This window comes from Sus scrofa, chromosome 16, assembly GCF_054392235.1.
Source record: "Sus scrofa isolate SSC_HxYL_T2T_F1_AM1 chromosome 16, Sscrofa_HxYL_maternal_Yorkshire_Landrace_v2.0, whole genome shotgun sequence".
Taxonomy (NCBI): domain Eukaryota; kingdom Metazoa; phylum Chordata; class Mammalia; order Artiodactyla; family Suidae; genus Sus; species Sus scrofa.
Genome location: NC_139398.1, coordinates 78,450,248 through 78,464,031, shown reverse-complemented (window position 1 = coordinate 78,464,031; position 13,784 = coordinate 78,450,248). Strand labels below are relative to the sequence as shown.

The following is a 13,784-nucleotide window of genomic DNA, read 5'->3' as shown; positions in this document are numbered from 1 at the left end:
CCCTAAAAAGCAAAAAAAAAAAAAAAAAAAAGTGTGTATATATATGTGTGTGTGTGTGTGCATGACTGGGTCACTTTTCTGTACAGGAGAAACTGACAGCACATTGTAAATCAACAATAAATACTTTAATAAATTTAAAAAAGAAAAAAGGAATCTAGCTAACTCATTGAGAACCTCTACCCTCTGAGGATAAAGGTTTTCCTCATCCCCTTCCATCCTCCAGGGGCTCGCGGCTCACCTGGGGCTGCCTTCTGCAAGAATCCCGTTAAATTGGTTGAATCAAAGTCTCCCCTTACCCTTGATGTTTCCTATTAGTAATTTCTGACCCTCACCTGGCCCCTTGGCCCTAAACATGACTTGGCCGTGTATTATTCAGAATGGAGAGCAAGTCTATACTGAGGTATCTATTCCCCTCTTATGAGCGTTCCTCAGTAAATCTGTTTTTAGCACTTAACTGGTGTCCAGCTCTGATATGCTTTGACAAAATTGCAAAAGTGCAACAAAGAAGGGGAAAAAAATGTCTATGGAAGGGCATTTCTTGGGTGGGTTTCATGTAAGTGAGCACTTCCTCTTTTTTATTTGTATCAATTGACCTTTTATGTCCAAAAGGGTGTTAGCTCAGAAGTTCCTTCTCTTTTTTCTCCCTTCCACAGAGATGGCTGCTGAAATTCAGGATTTCCTATGGCTCCCATGACCATGGCTCAATGGAGACTCTTCATTTTTAGAAAGGGAGCTACATTGCAATAAAATAGGGCCATCCTATCTATCTGATCTAAAAAAGAACTTTTGAAGGTGCTCAGGTCACTTTGAGCCTAACTGCTTCAAGTTGTTTTCACTTAAAGTCTTATTCAGTAATCAGTGAGGTTCATAATACTCTTTCAGTAACATTTTTTCTCAGTCATCTGAGCAAGTGCTAATACAGTAGAAGTGAACATTTGGAAAGATTTTTAACCACAAAATCCCCAAGAGGTATTTGTGATTTGAGGGTGGGTCAAAGGAAGGAAAAAATTTTAATAACATAGGAAATGCAATTAACCAAGAAAGTCCTGAGCCTCATATATTCTGGGGGTTTTGTTTGTGTGATTTTTAGGGCCGCACATGCAACATATGGAACTTCCCAGGCTAGGGGTTGAATCAGAGCTGCAGCTGCCAGCCTAAACCACAGCCAAACCAATGCTGGATCCCTGACCCAATGAATGAGGCCAGGGAATCAAACTCACATCCTCATGGATACTAGTCAGTTTCATTTCTGCTTCATCAAAATGGAAACTCCCTATTCTGTTTTATTAGCAATGTGGAGCTTGTTTTTGAACTTGTCTGTCTTGTAGGATGAAGAACAGTAAGATAAACCAGAAAGGCTGTGACCAAGACCTTGGTTATAGCTTCTATTCTAACCACATGCGTAGAGTAACAGGCACTCAGGGAGGTAACAAGACATACAGCTGGAAAGGGAGGTATGGGTAGGGTGGACAGACAGCCCACAGAACCTTAACTATGTCCAGTTAAGGCATAGTGATGGTTTCCCTGGGCAAGGTGAGCCATCAAAGATTTTGAAGACAGTGAGGGCCTTGATTGGATTTGTGGTTTAAACAGTTGCCCTGGAAGCACTGGTCTTTGATCAATCAATGGGGGGGGGGGCACCATAGGCAGAGAAAACAGCTGAGAGGCTACTGTGATAGACAGGGGATAGTGAGGGCACAAAGCAGACAAGACAGTAGGGTGTGAGATGATGGCCATCAGAAAGCTCTGCAAAGAGAGGCAAGATATAAGACGGGCTCTGTTCAGAACATGCTGGCTTCCAAGACTGGCATTTGCAGCAGCAAAGATATAAGGATGAACATGGGTACCAGGCTATCAGAAATACAGAACTTGAGAATCATCTAAAATTCATCGAGTTCCTGCCAGAATCCACACACCTTCCTCTATATGTGAGGTACTGAAACAGCAGATTCACCCACACAACTAAACCTGTTGCAAAAGCAAAGCAAAAAGCACAAATGGCTCTTAGGAGCAGCCCTGCTCAGCTGCCCAGACCTGGAAGAGGCTTTGCTTATTCCCAGCTTCCCCCTCCTAGCAAACTCTTTCCGATTCTACTTGGGTTGCTCGGCAACAGGGCCAGCCAGTTGCTGGGTTAATCCAGTACCCTCTGGCCCTTCTCTCTGGGTGAAGATACCACTAGCTCCTGAATGCTGCCCTCCGAGTGCAAGGGCGGCTCCCCCCAACCCCAGGAGATAGTTGTATTCTGAGCACCTTCTCAGCCCGTATCCCAGGACTTGAACACTGATGGTTCATTCCTCTGCCTCCACTGCAGCCTTCTTTGTTCCCCTCTGAATGCACTGCAGCCAGTTTGGGGGGGGAAAGTTCTCCTCTTAGCAAAAATTTCTAGAAGACTCCAAAATTTGGGTCTCACAAGCTGTTGCCCAGGTGGTTATTTCATCTTGCTTCAGGAAACCATGAGCCTCCTTCCAAGTCTCCAACTCTGCTCCTTAAAACTGTGAGTTAACGATACTGGGAGACATCCTAAAAGTTCACTGATTTGTGATGGGTTATTTACTGATGGATTCTCCATGCAGCTGGGCATCATTAAACACTTAAAATCAACTAAACTTACCGTGTGTGCCAGTATGGAACCACCACCGCAGTCTCCATTCAGTGTAGAAAAAAAAAAATGCATAGGGGTGTGCACTGCTGAGCTCTCAGCTAGGAAGGGGGCTCTAGGTGCTTGTATGTGTCTCAAATAGCTCTGTTGAACACTGCTTTGAAATTATAAGTGGTCACTCTCAGAATGCAGTGCCCATAGGTTTGCTCCAGCTGTGCACAAGTCGAGGGAAACAAAACTTACAATGAAATCATTCTCGTCACTACGTGACTTCTAATTCTATGGAAATTGGTAAAAAAGAAAAAAGAAAAAAACTAGTTTTCTGCTAATGGCTTGGGACTAGGATACCATTTTTCCAATTACTCGCAAAGAGCAGAGATTATTAACCCTGTGATTTTATTCCAGGGGGACTGTTCAAAATCGCACTTGCTGCCATCCACAGAGGTTAAGGAGTGAATTATGAATGGCACAATGATAATGAAATCCTCAGAACGAGCTCGTGAGAGGTTTTCTTGGTAGAATGGGAGATGGACAGAGACAGGAAAGGCAAGGATTAATATCGTGCGGCTCTAAGACACTCCATTTGATTTCAGAGCCATCAAGAAGCCCCCAAAGCCTAGATCTGAGAATTCGCCCTAATGCCGTGCAACCAACATTGTGAAGCCCTTGTATCCGAGAGGCTGTAGAATTAAATGCAGTGGGTACCAACAGCAACGGCACGGCTGCCAAAGGACCTTACCTGGAGCCTCCTTACAGCTTCCACCGAACAGGGATTTGTTACCAAAGGCTGCCCTGGGACGCTCTCAGCGCAGAAACAGAAGTGGCTCACACTGGCTGCCTCCACTCCCTCTATAATGAGTTCACAAGGGACCTGTGAGGCTCCAGCCCAGGTGATCCCACCAGGTGCAGGTCTTTAAGAGGCCGCCAGTCATTGTTGGGGAGGGGGAGGCAGGGGTGGGAACTGAAGGCTGTGGAGCCTGGGCTCTGGTTGCAACCCCCCCTTCAACAGGGAGCCACGGAAAAGTTCTTATAGCATCTGTAGGGGCATCAGGAATGCAGAATCACGGGCCCCACTGCAAACCTACAGAATCTGCCTTTTAACTGGATTCTCGGGCACTTCACACACACACACAATGTAAGTAACATGCAGGCTGAGCTATGCTAATGAGAAATGCTGGCTGCGTGGAATACAACGCAGCAGAAAAGAGGAGGACTGTCCTTCTCAGCCTCACCTTACAAATTGTTCAAAACTTAACTGATTTCTCAAATCTTGGCTTGACACAGATGCATTGGGAAGAAGAAGGTCCTGCAGAAAAGCACTTGGAGTTCCCTTCATGGCTCAGTGGTTAGCAAATCTGACTAGGAACCATGAGGTTTTGGGTTCCATCCCTGGCCTTGCTCAGTGGGTCAAGGATCCAGTGTTGCTGTGAGCTGTGGTGTAGGTTGCAGACGCGTCTAGGATCCTGAGTTGCTGTGGCTCTGGCATAGGCTGGCAGCTACAGCTCCGATTAGACCCCTAGCCTGGGAATCTCCATATGCCAAGGGAGCAGAAAAGCACAGCATCACACCCAGGAGAGGAAGGCAGAGGGTTTTTTTTTTTTAAATCTTTTTAAAATTAATGTATTTATTTTAAGGCTCACACCCAAGGCATATGGAAGATCTCAGGCTATGGGTTGAATTGGAGCTACAGCTGCCAGCCTACACCACAGCCATAGCAATGCCAGATCCAAGCCATGTCTGCAACCACAGCTCACTGCCATACAGGATCCCCCACCCACTGAGCAAGGCCAAGGATGGAACCCGCATCCTCATGGATACTAAATGGGTTCCCTACTGCTGAGCCACAATGGGAACTCCTCTTCTGCCCTTTCTGATCTCATCTACCCCTCAGGAAGCATGAAGATGTTAGAACCAGATCATCTTCTAAGCCTCTGCCTAGGCATTCATGGTCTATGGTTCCATCAATGAGAAGAATAATCTCTACCAGAGGTCTCAGGTGACAGATAAAAATGCCCTCCAACCGCTCCCCTTCACTGACCCTTGGATTACACAAGGCCCCTGTGCCAGAGCCTCTTTGGATCTTTTGGGCTCTCCTGATTGTGCTTAGCAGCCAATCACTCTTCCAGAAGACCCTGCATTTCTTTGGGGCCAGGTGGGCTGCATTTCCTGGACTCTGCTTCAGGGAGTCCTCTTAGTAACTCTAAAGATAGATATCTGGAATTCTAAGCTTTCTTCAGTATATTGGAGGAAATATACCGGAAGGAAGGATAACACACACACATATACATAATCTGCGAAGATGAAATTTCTTAGGTTTTTGATTATTTGTCATGTAATGAAAACCATCTCGGTTTTCCATAAGACACAGTAGTTGTAAGAACACCTGATCATTTTTTTCATGTTTAATTAAAGTGTAGTTGATTTGCAATGTTTTGCTAATTTCTGCTGTACAGAAAAATGCCCCAGTCATACATGTATATATATATATACACACATTCCTTCTATGATCTGCCATCATGTTCTATCCCAAGAGACTTGATATAGTTCCCTGTGCTATACAGTAGGACCTCATTGCTTATCCATTCTAAATGTTGATTATTCTTAACAGCATCCCAGGGTTAAATGTCTCCTTAAACTTGATAGTTAAAGATCAAGTACTCTGAATTATATTTAAATATCCCTTTCATAATACCTTGATGGGGAGTTCCCATCATGGCACAGCGGAAGCAAATCCTACTAGGAACCATGAGGTTGCGGGCTCAATCCCTGGCCTCGCTTAGTGAGTTAAGGATCCGGCATTGCCATGAGCTATGGTGTAGGTCACAGACACGGCTCAGATCTGGCATTGCTGTGGCTCGGGCATAGGCTGGCAGCTATAGCTCCAATTAGACCCCTAGCCTGGGAACCTCCATATGCCGTGGGTGTGGCCCTAAAACAAAAAAAGACAAAAAAATAAAATAAAAATTTTAAAAAAACATAATACATTGACATTAGCTTTCAGGCTCTGAATATCACCATTATCAGGAAAACCAATGATAGCCATACTGTTCCACCTGCTCTCTGGAAGATTCCCTGAGAGTATGAATCACAGATCAGCTTCCTGGTCACTTCTACCCACCTACCAGCTCTGTTTCCTCCTTACAAAGCCCCTTAGCACCCCTCTGCTTCAGCATAGGCTTCCAGCTTTGTTCTCTACTTAAGCATCCCCAGTTCCTCCTAAGACACTGTTTAAAGTCTCTTTAGGAGGCTCACATCCCTATTAAAGGACAGCACTGGTCTTGAAATCCACATTCCGGACTTGGAAGAAAGCAGGACTCAAATATGGCTATTTTGCTGGTTCTCTGAGAAGGAAGTAAAAAGAGAGCATCACACAGCAGGATGTTTGCTGGGGCATAGTTCATGTTTTGTTCTTCCTGTTTGTCTCACCATGCCCCCCAGACTAGGTGGTGGGACCCTTGTTCTCCCATATTCCTGGGGAAGTCTGTGTTGGAAAGTTAAGAGAAGTTGTCCTCAGAATATCTTTAACTTGTGTTTTCCAGGATCTTGTAATCACTGGCAAACTTGGAGGGTGGCAAGAAGAGCAGAGAGAGGGTAGTGCCCATGCGATGAAAAATTTGAAGCAAGAGAAAAAAAAAAAAGAGGAGCTGCCCCAAGAATGGGCAGGAGATGGAGATAATCCACAAAGTAGTAGAGACCTCTGCTGTGTGCTGTTTTATGAGGCCTGTTGTCGGAGAGGGGAACACAGCTGCCTGGGGAGACCAGGGGAGCTGGAGTCCAGTCAATGGAGATTCCGCCTGGGAACACAAATATTCCTGGAACAAGCTTGGCACAAAAGCAACTAAGCCATTCGTCTTCAAGAGACCCCACTCTCCCTACTCAGGCTTGGTAACAGAGATTTCAGGGGTAGCCATGGTAAACTGAAAATAAAGGAGTATGTCCCCCACTTTCTGGCAACAATTCATGTCTCCAAAACTTAGATGTGACCCCTGGGAAAGGGAGTGGAGCCTCCAAAAATGCCTTAAATGTACTTTCCCTACAGCCTCCCAGGTTATAGGTTTAGAGTCATTTAAAGAATATGAAATACCTCGAATTTTTAACCTCTGCACTTATTGTTTAAATTTTAATTCCATCACAACTGTACAAAGTATTGTGAAGGGACTCAAAAGAACAATTTCTTGGGGTTTCCGTTGTGGCACAGTTAACGAATCCGACTAGGAACCATGAGGTTGTGGGTTCTATCCCTGGCCTTACTCTCTGGGTTAGGGATCTGGCATTGCCATGAACTGTGGTGTAGGTTGCAGATGCGGCTCGGATCCCACGTTGCTGTGGCTCTGGCGTAGGCCAGTGGCTACAGCTCCAATTTGACCCCTAGCCTGGGAATCTCCATGTGCCACGAGAGCAGCCCAAGAAATGGCAAAAAGACAAAAAAAAAAAAAAAAAAAAGAAGAAGAACGATTTCTTGCCTCAGTGCAAGTCCTATCTAATCAAGAGATAATACTTTGATTTCTTTTGATGATGAAAGGAATTATAGCCAAGTAGAAAGCAATGTGATGACTTCTCATGTCATTTTATCTCTCTGTATCTTACTTTCTTGCCCTGATAAATTGGGATAATAACATGACTTCATAAAGATTACTGGTAGAATTCTAGTTCCATATGCAGATGGCCATATTAAGTTTTTCATAACCATAGGATTTGTAGAATTTATTTAGGATATAGGTTAGAAGCTTGGGTTCCAGTATCAGAACATCTGTCTCAGTTGAGACATGAGTTGTTTACACCCTGGCTCCATGTGAGTCTGTGTGATTCTGCGAAAGCTAGTTACCCTCCCAACACTTCAAATTCTTCAACTATAAGATGAGAATAATAATAGCAGCTAGTTTAGAGGTAGGGGTGAGAATTAAATAATATAATCCATGTGATGTTCCTAGCAAAATGCTTGATACATGCTAAGTGTTAATTAATGCTTGATATATGCTAAGTGTTAATTAACTATTATACATTGAGGAAATTGAGATATAACATTTTACAAAATTAAACATATCATTCAAATGTTAAGTCATCATTATTAAATACACGGCATTTCAGTTGGTTTGAAAAGAAATCTTCCCATGTTTTAAAAGAAATTAAACATCTGGACCTAAAATACATATAACTATAACAATGAAAGGAGAAAAAAGTCCATATCTACAGAGGGGGACTATTACTTATTTAGACCTAAAAATAATGCAACACTGTAATATAATTCATATCAAGTTTCCATAAATACTCATGAGATGACTGAGAGTTAAAGTATAATACTCAAAACTTATTTTTCACACATACTTCTGAATACGAAGATCTTTAAAATTAAACAGTTTTCAATGAAATATCAGAAGGATAATTTAGGGAAAAAATCCCATTTACCATCACATCAAAAAGAATAAAATACTTGGGAATAAACCTACCTAAAGAGACAAAAGACTTGTACTCTGAAAACTTTAAGATGCTGATGAAAGAAATCAAAGATGACACAAAAAGATGGAAAGACATATCATGCTCTTGGATTGGAAGAATCATCATTATCAGAATGACTATACTACCCAAGGCAATCTACAGATTCAATGTAATCCCTATCAAAGTACCAAGGACATTTTTCACTGAACTAGAACAAAATCAAGTTTGTTTGGAAGCACAAAAGACACAGAAAAGCCAAAGCCATCCTGAGAAATAAAAATGGAGCTGAAAGAAATCAGGCTTCCTGACTTCAGACTATACTACAAAGCAACAGTCCTCAAAATCATATGGTACTGGCACAAAGGCAGAAATCGATAAAAGGGTAGAAAAGCCCAGGATTAAACCCAGTGCCCTACTGTCAACTCATCTATGACAAAGGAGGCAAGAATATACAATGGAGAAAAGACAGCCCCTTCAATAAGTGGTGCTAGAAAAACTGGACAGCCACATGGAAAAGAATGAAATTAGAACACTTCCTAACACCACACACAAAAATAAACTCAAAATGGATTAAAGACCTACATATAAGACCAGATACAATAAAATTCAGAGTAAAACATAGGCCAAACACTCTCTGACATAAACCACAGCAACATCTTCTCAGATCCACCTCCTATAGTAATGACAATAAAAACAAAAATAAACAAATGGGACTTAATCTTAAATGTTTCTGCACAGCAAAGGAAACCCTAAACAAAACAAAAGGACAACCTATAGAATAGGAGAAAATATTTGCAAATGAATAGACTGACAAGGGATTAATCTCCAAAATTTATAAACACCTTCTGCAACTCAATACCAAAAAAATGAACCACCCCATCAAAAAAATGGGCAGAAGATATAAACAGACAAATTCTCCAAAGAAGACATATGGATGGCCAAAAAACACATGAAAAGATGTTCAACATCACTCATTATTAGAGAAATGCAAATCAAAACCACTACAAAGTACCACCTTATACGAGCCAGAATGCCATCATCAAAACATCTACAAACAATAAATGCTGGAGAGGGTGTGAAGAAAAGGGAACCTTATTACACTGTTGGTGGGAATGTATACTGGCGCACCCAATGTGGAAAACAGTAAGGAGATTCCTCAGAAAACTAAACCATTTGATGCAGCAATCCCACTCCTGGGCTATCCAGAGAAAACCATGACTCAAAAAGACCCATGTACTCCAATGTTCATGACAGCACTATATACAATAGCCAAGACATGGAAACAACCTAAATGTCTACCAACAGAGGAGTGGATAAAGAAGAGGTGGTACATATACACAATGGAATATTACTCAGCCATTAAAAGGATAGAAAACACAGCATTTCCATCAACATGGATGGACCTAGAAATTATCATGCCAAGTGAAGTCAGTCAGATGGTGAGATGCCAACATCAAATGCTATCACTTACATGTGGAATCTAAAAAAAGGACACAATGAAATTCTTTGCAGAACAGATACTGACTCACAGACTCTGAAAAACTTATGGTTTCCTAATGAGACAGGTTGGGGGGTGGGGAGTTACACTGAGTATCTGGGATGGAAATGCTATAAAATTTGGTTGTGATGATCATTGTACATGTAATAAAATTCAGTGATTAATAGAAAAAAATTAAACAATTTTCCTTCTTCTACCAGGCAGATGATACAAAGGTCTAATCAATAATTCATTTAGGCAAAGAAACTCATTATTCACCCAAGGCTATGATGAAAATCCTGTCAGGAAGCCTTGTTTTGGCTAAACAAGACAACTTTATTTAGTGTAAAGTGAATAATCTAGTGCTCTATCAATCATTCATTTCAGGATTAAACATTATGGATCTCTCTATTAAATATACATCCCACGCCTGGACATGTATGAACTTCTCTATTGCTTGGCCCTGAGGGATGGCCAATTCAGTCTTCTTGGAGTCTCTTTGAAACTACCAGTCCAGAAGTTTGGTCGTGGCTCAGTGGTTAATGAACCTGACTAGTATCCATGAAGACTAGTTCGATCCCTGGCCTTGCTCAGTGGGTTAAGGATCCAGCATTGCTGTGAGCTGCGGTGCAGTTGCAGATTCGACTGGGATCCTGAGATGCTGTGGCTGTGTCATAGGCTGGTAGTTACAGCTCTGATTCCACCCCCAGCCTGGGAACCTCCATGTGCCATGGGTGCGACCCTCAAAGGACAAAAGAAAAAAGAAAAAGAAACTACCAGTCCATTGGGTAGAACAAAAGCTAAATAAAAGAGAGTTTCGGAGAAGCCAAGAATTTGGAGATGGAAGTCCTCAAGCCAGTCTTTCACATAACCTAGGCATCGCCTTCATACTTACTCTGAAGTATGATTACTCTGTGTGAATACTACTGTTAATGGGGAGTTGACTACCCATTTTAATTAAAACTCTTTCCGTTTCGAATGGCAGGAAACCCAATTTGAACTAACTTGAGCAAAATAGGAATTTAACTCTTCATATCATGGAGCATGAATAGTCTAAGGTCATACTTACAGTCTTGGCATAATTAAGACTCAACCAACGTCACAGGGGTTTGTTCTTCATTCTCATATATGAGCTCCACTTCCTTGCGAGTAGACTACCCTGGAGGGGGCACAGTGGCAGCTGCAACATTCAATACGACTCTAAAATAATGAAACAGAGGAGAGGTATCAAAGGAATCAGTCCAAATGGAAAAGCAGAACAAATGGTTGCTTCGTGACCAAAATCCTACTCTTCACAATATTTGCACTGATGATTATTCTAAGGTAATCAAGTAAAGCATTCCTTTGGTTAGACAAAAATTGATTTTTGGAATTCCCACTCCCAGCCCTAAATTTGGCTTCTAGAATCTCATAGAATAAGACCACTTCCTCTTCCCAGTGGCAGTCCTTCAAGTCTTTGTAGACAAGCATCAAATCTTATTTGGTCTACTCTCCTTCAGGTTAAATGAACATACCAGGAAACAGACTTATTGGATCGAGAATAAATAAGGTAAAGTAGATACTAGAACGTTATTGTAGAACTAAATGTAACTTGTTTCTTTATCTTTGTTTCAAAGAAAATGGTTTTATTAATAAATTTGATAATAATTAGCAGTGGCAAGGCTATTGGGGAACAAACATTTTCAAGGACAATCAGGAGATTAGGTAATTTAAATCAACCATCCAATTGAAGACACACACACGCACACACATACACACACAAGAAACCTGAACAAAATATTTTAAAATATAAAAAAACATCAAAGATGGAGTTCCCATCATGGCTCAGTGATTAACGAATCCGACTAGGAACCATGAGGTTGTGGGTTTGACGCCTGGCCTTGCTCAATGGGTTAAGGATCTGGCATTGCCATGAGCTATGGTGTAGGTCACAGACGTGGCTCAGATCCCGTGCTGCTGTGGCTGTAGTGTAGGCCGGTGGCTAAAGCTCCGATTCGACCCCTAGCCTGGGAACCTCCATATGTTGTGGAAGCAGCCCAAGAAATGGCAAAAAAGACGAAAAATAAATAAATAAAAATAATAAAATAAAAAACATCAAAGAGCTGGAGTTCCTCAGCAGTAATGAACCCAACTAGCATCCATGAGGATGTGGGTTTGATGCCTGGCCTCACTCAGTGGTTAAGGATCTGGCATTGCCTTGAGCTGTGGTATAGGTCACAGATGCAGCTTGGACCCTGCACTGCTATGGCTGTGGCATAGGCCAACTGCTACAGCTCTGATTCGACTCCTAGGTGCTACGCTAACAAAAAAAATCAGGAGATCCTGTGGTGGCTCAATGGTAACAAAGCTGACTAGTATCCATGAAGCTGCAGGTTAGATCCCTGGCCTTCCTCAGTAGGTTAAGGATCCAGCATTGCTGTGAGCTGTGGTGTAGGTTGCAGACATGGCTCAGATCCCACATAGGTTATAGACATGGCTCAGATCCCACATTGCTGTGGCTGTGGTGTAGGCAAGTAGCTGTAACTCCAATTCGACCTCTAGCCTGGGAACTTCCATATGCTGCAGGTGTCTAAAAAGACGGAAAAAAAAAAAAAAAAAAAAAAAAAAAAAACCACCACTAAATGAGGTTATTAAAAAAATCACCATTAGGGGAGTTCTCCTGTGGTTCAGAGAGTTAAGTATTCAGTGTTTGTCACTGCAGGGGCTCCCGTCGTTGCTGTGGAGCAGTGTAATCCCTGGCCCAGGAACTTCTGCAGGCCACAGTGTGGGCAAAAAACAAAAATCAAACAAACAAAAATGCAGGTAGTAGTTTTCAACGCACTGAATCAGTACCTCTTGGGGGTTGGACCCATGTATATGCCTTTTATTTATTATTTATTTATTTATTTTTGTCTTTTGTCCTGTGTATGCCTTTTAATGTGTTCCCAGATGATTCTTAGGCTCTCTGAAGTATGAGAACTGCCAACCAGGAGACATTCAGGCAGCTTGAGATAGACCAGAAACCCCTAGGTTCAACATGAGCACCCTGGATCTGTCCTCACTGGGGGCCATGCAGGTCCTTCCAGCAAGTTGCAATAAACATAGAACTTGCTGGGGCTGGAGAGGGAATTACAGCAGCAGCATCTTCCAGTCATGGAGTGCCCACCCTGTGCCAGTGCTCTCTGGTTGACACTCACTTAAGAGGAAGGTCTCAGTATCGTGTCTGATTTACCGGTGATGAAGCTGAGACTGAGAGAAGCCATGAAACTTGTCCTGGGCACCTGATCAGGCAAGAGAAGCTTGCAGTTCTGGGCATTTGATGGCAAAACCTGTGCTCTTTCCCCATATCAACATGTAGCAAGAATTTCCAACCATTGTTTTAAAAAGGTGGGGAGTGGAAGAGGATGTTGTAGCTTTAGGTGATGGTGGGTCTTTGGTTAATTCAAAAACTTTTTCACCATAGCATGCCCAAGGCCATATGGAGAAGCAAGCCTCAGCTGTCTTTCCTAATCATCTTGCTCCCCTAGCCAGAAGGTATTGTCAAGTTGTGTAATCTCATTCGGGCCTTTTTTGTTTTTGTTTTTTTCCATCTCAGCAAAGAAGGGTCTGAGATTAAGTTGAGGAAGAGATTGAAAACCAAAGCTCAGAGGAACAGATTAAAATGATGCAGAGGCATCCTGAAACAATTGAGAAAAAATGATAGGACTTTGTTGATGGAGCTGCTGAAGGAAGATAAGATGCAGAAGGCTTCTGGGAAGGAGGTGGGTGAGGGAGGAAGAGAGCGGAGCAGGGGGAGGAGAGATAAGCAGGTGGAGAACAGAGATAAGAGGCAGCAGAAGGGCAAGGCCAGGGACGAAGACCGCAGGAAGGGGTTCTCTGCAGGCTTTCCAGGTCATTTACTTTCTCTTTGGCTTATGTCTCTCAGGGCCCATCTGCAAAGGGAAGGAGGGGGCCATATTATTAATAGACGTTACCTGTTCAACCTGCACCTGAATGCATGGCCTCATTTGGTGGTAACTCCAAAGGCGAGTCTCTTCGAGAATGTGAGACCCGGGCCCAAAGCCCATCTGGCTTCAGGTCCTTTGCACTTTCCCCACTCCCAGTTCCTTGTTGGTTGTATTCAGGCAGACCTAGCCTAGGACACCTGATCTTACTAAGGCGACTGAGAATAACCTACACGTCCCAGTGGAAGAGACCTCTCCACCTCACACACCGGCATCCCCACTGTGAGATCATCAAGGGGTCAGAGCACAGGGTTAAGGCCCTGGGCTTTGGAGCTGCTCCAGAGCTTGA

The 13,784-nt window shown here is 42.8% G+C and overlaps 1 long non-coding RNA gene across 2 annotated transcripts in view; it reads right to left on the bottom strand.

Moving 5' to 3' along the window:
• The window catches only part of LOC110257242 (uncharacterized), a 179,266-nt gene extending 168,560 nt beyond the window's left edge, over positions 1-10,706 (bottom strand). For both annotated transcript variants that reach the window (XR_002339602.2, XR_014831022.1), the window contains exon 1: positions 10,582-10,706. This is a non-coding gene — a long non-coding RNA (uncharacterized LOC110257242). The remainder of the gene's footprint in view (positions 1-10,581) is intronic.
• Between the last annotated feature and the right edge of the window lie 3,078 nt (positions 10,707-13,784).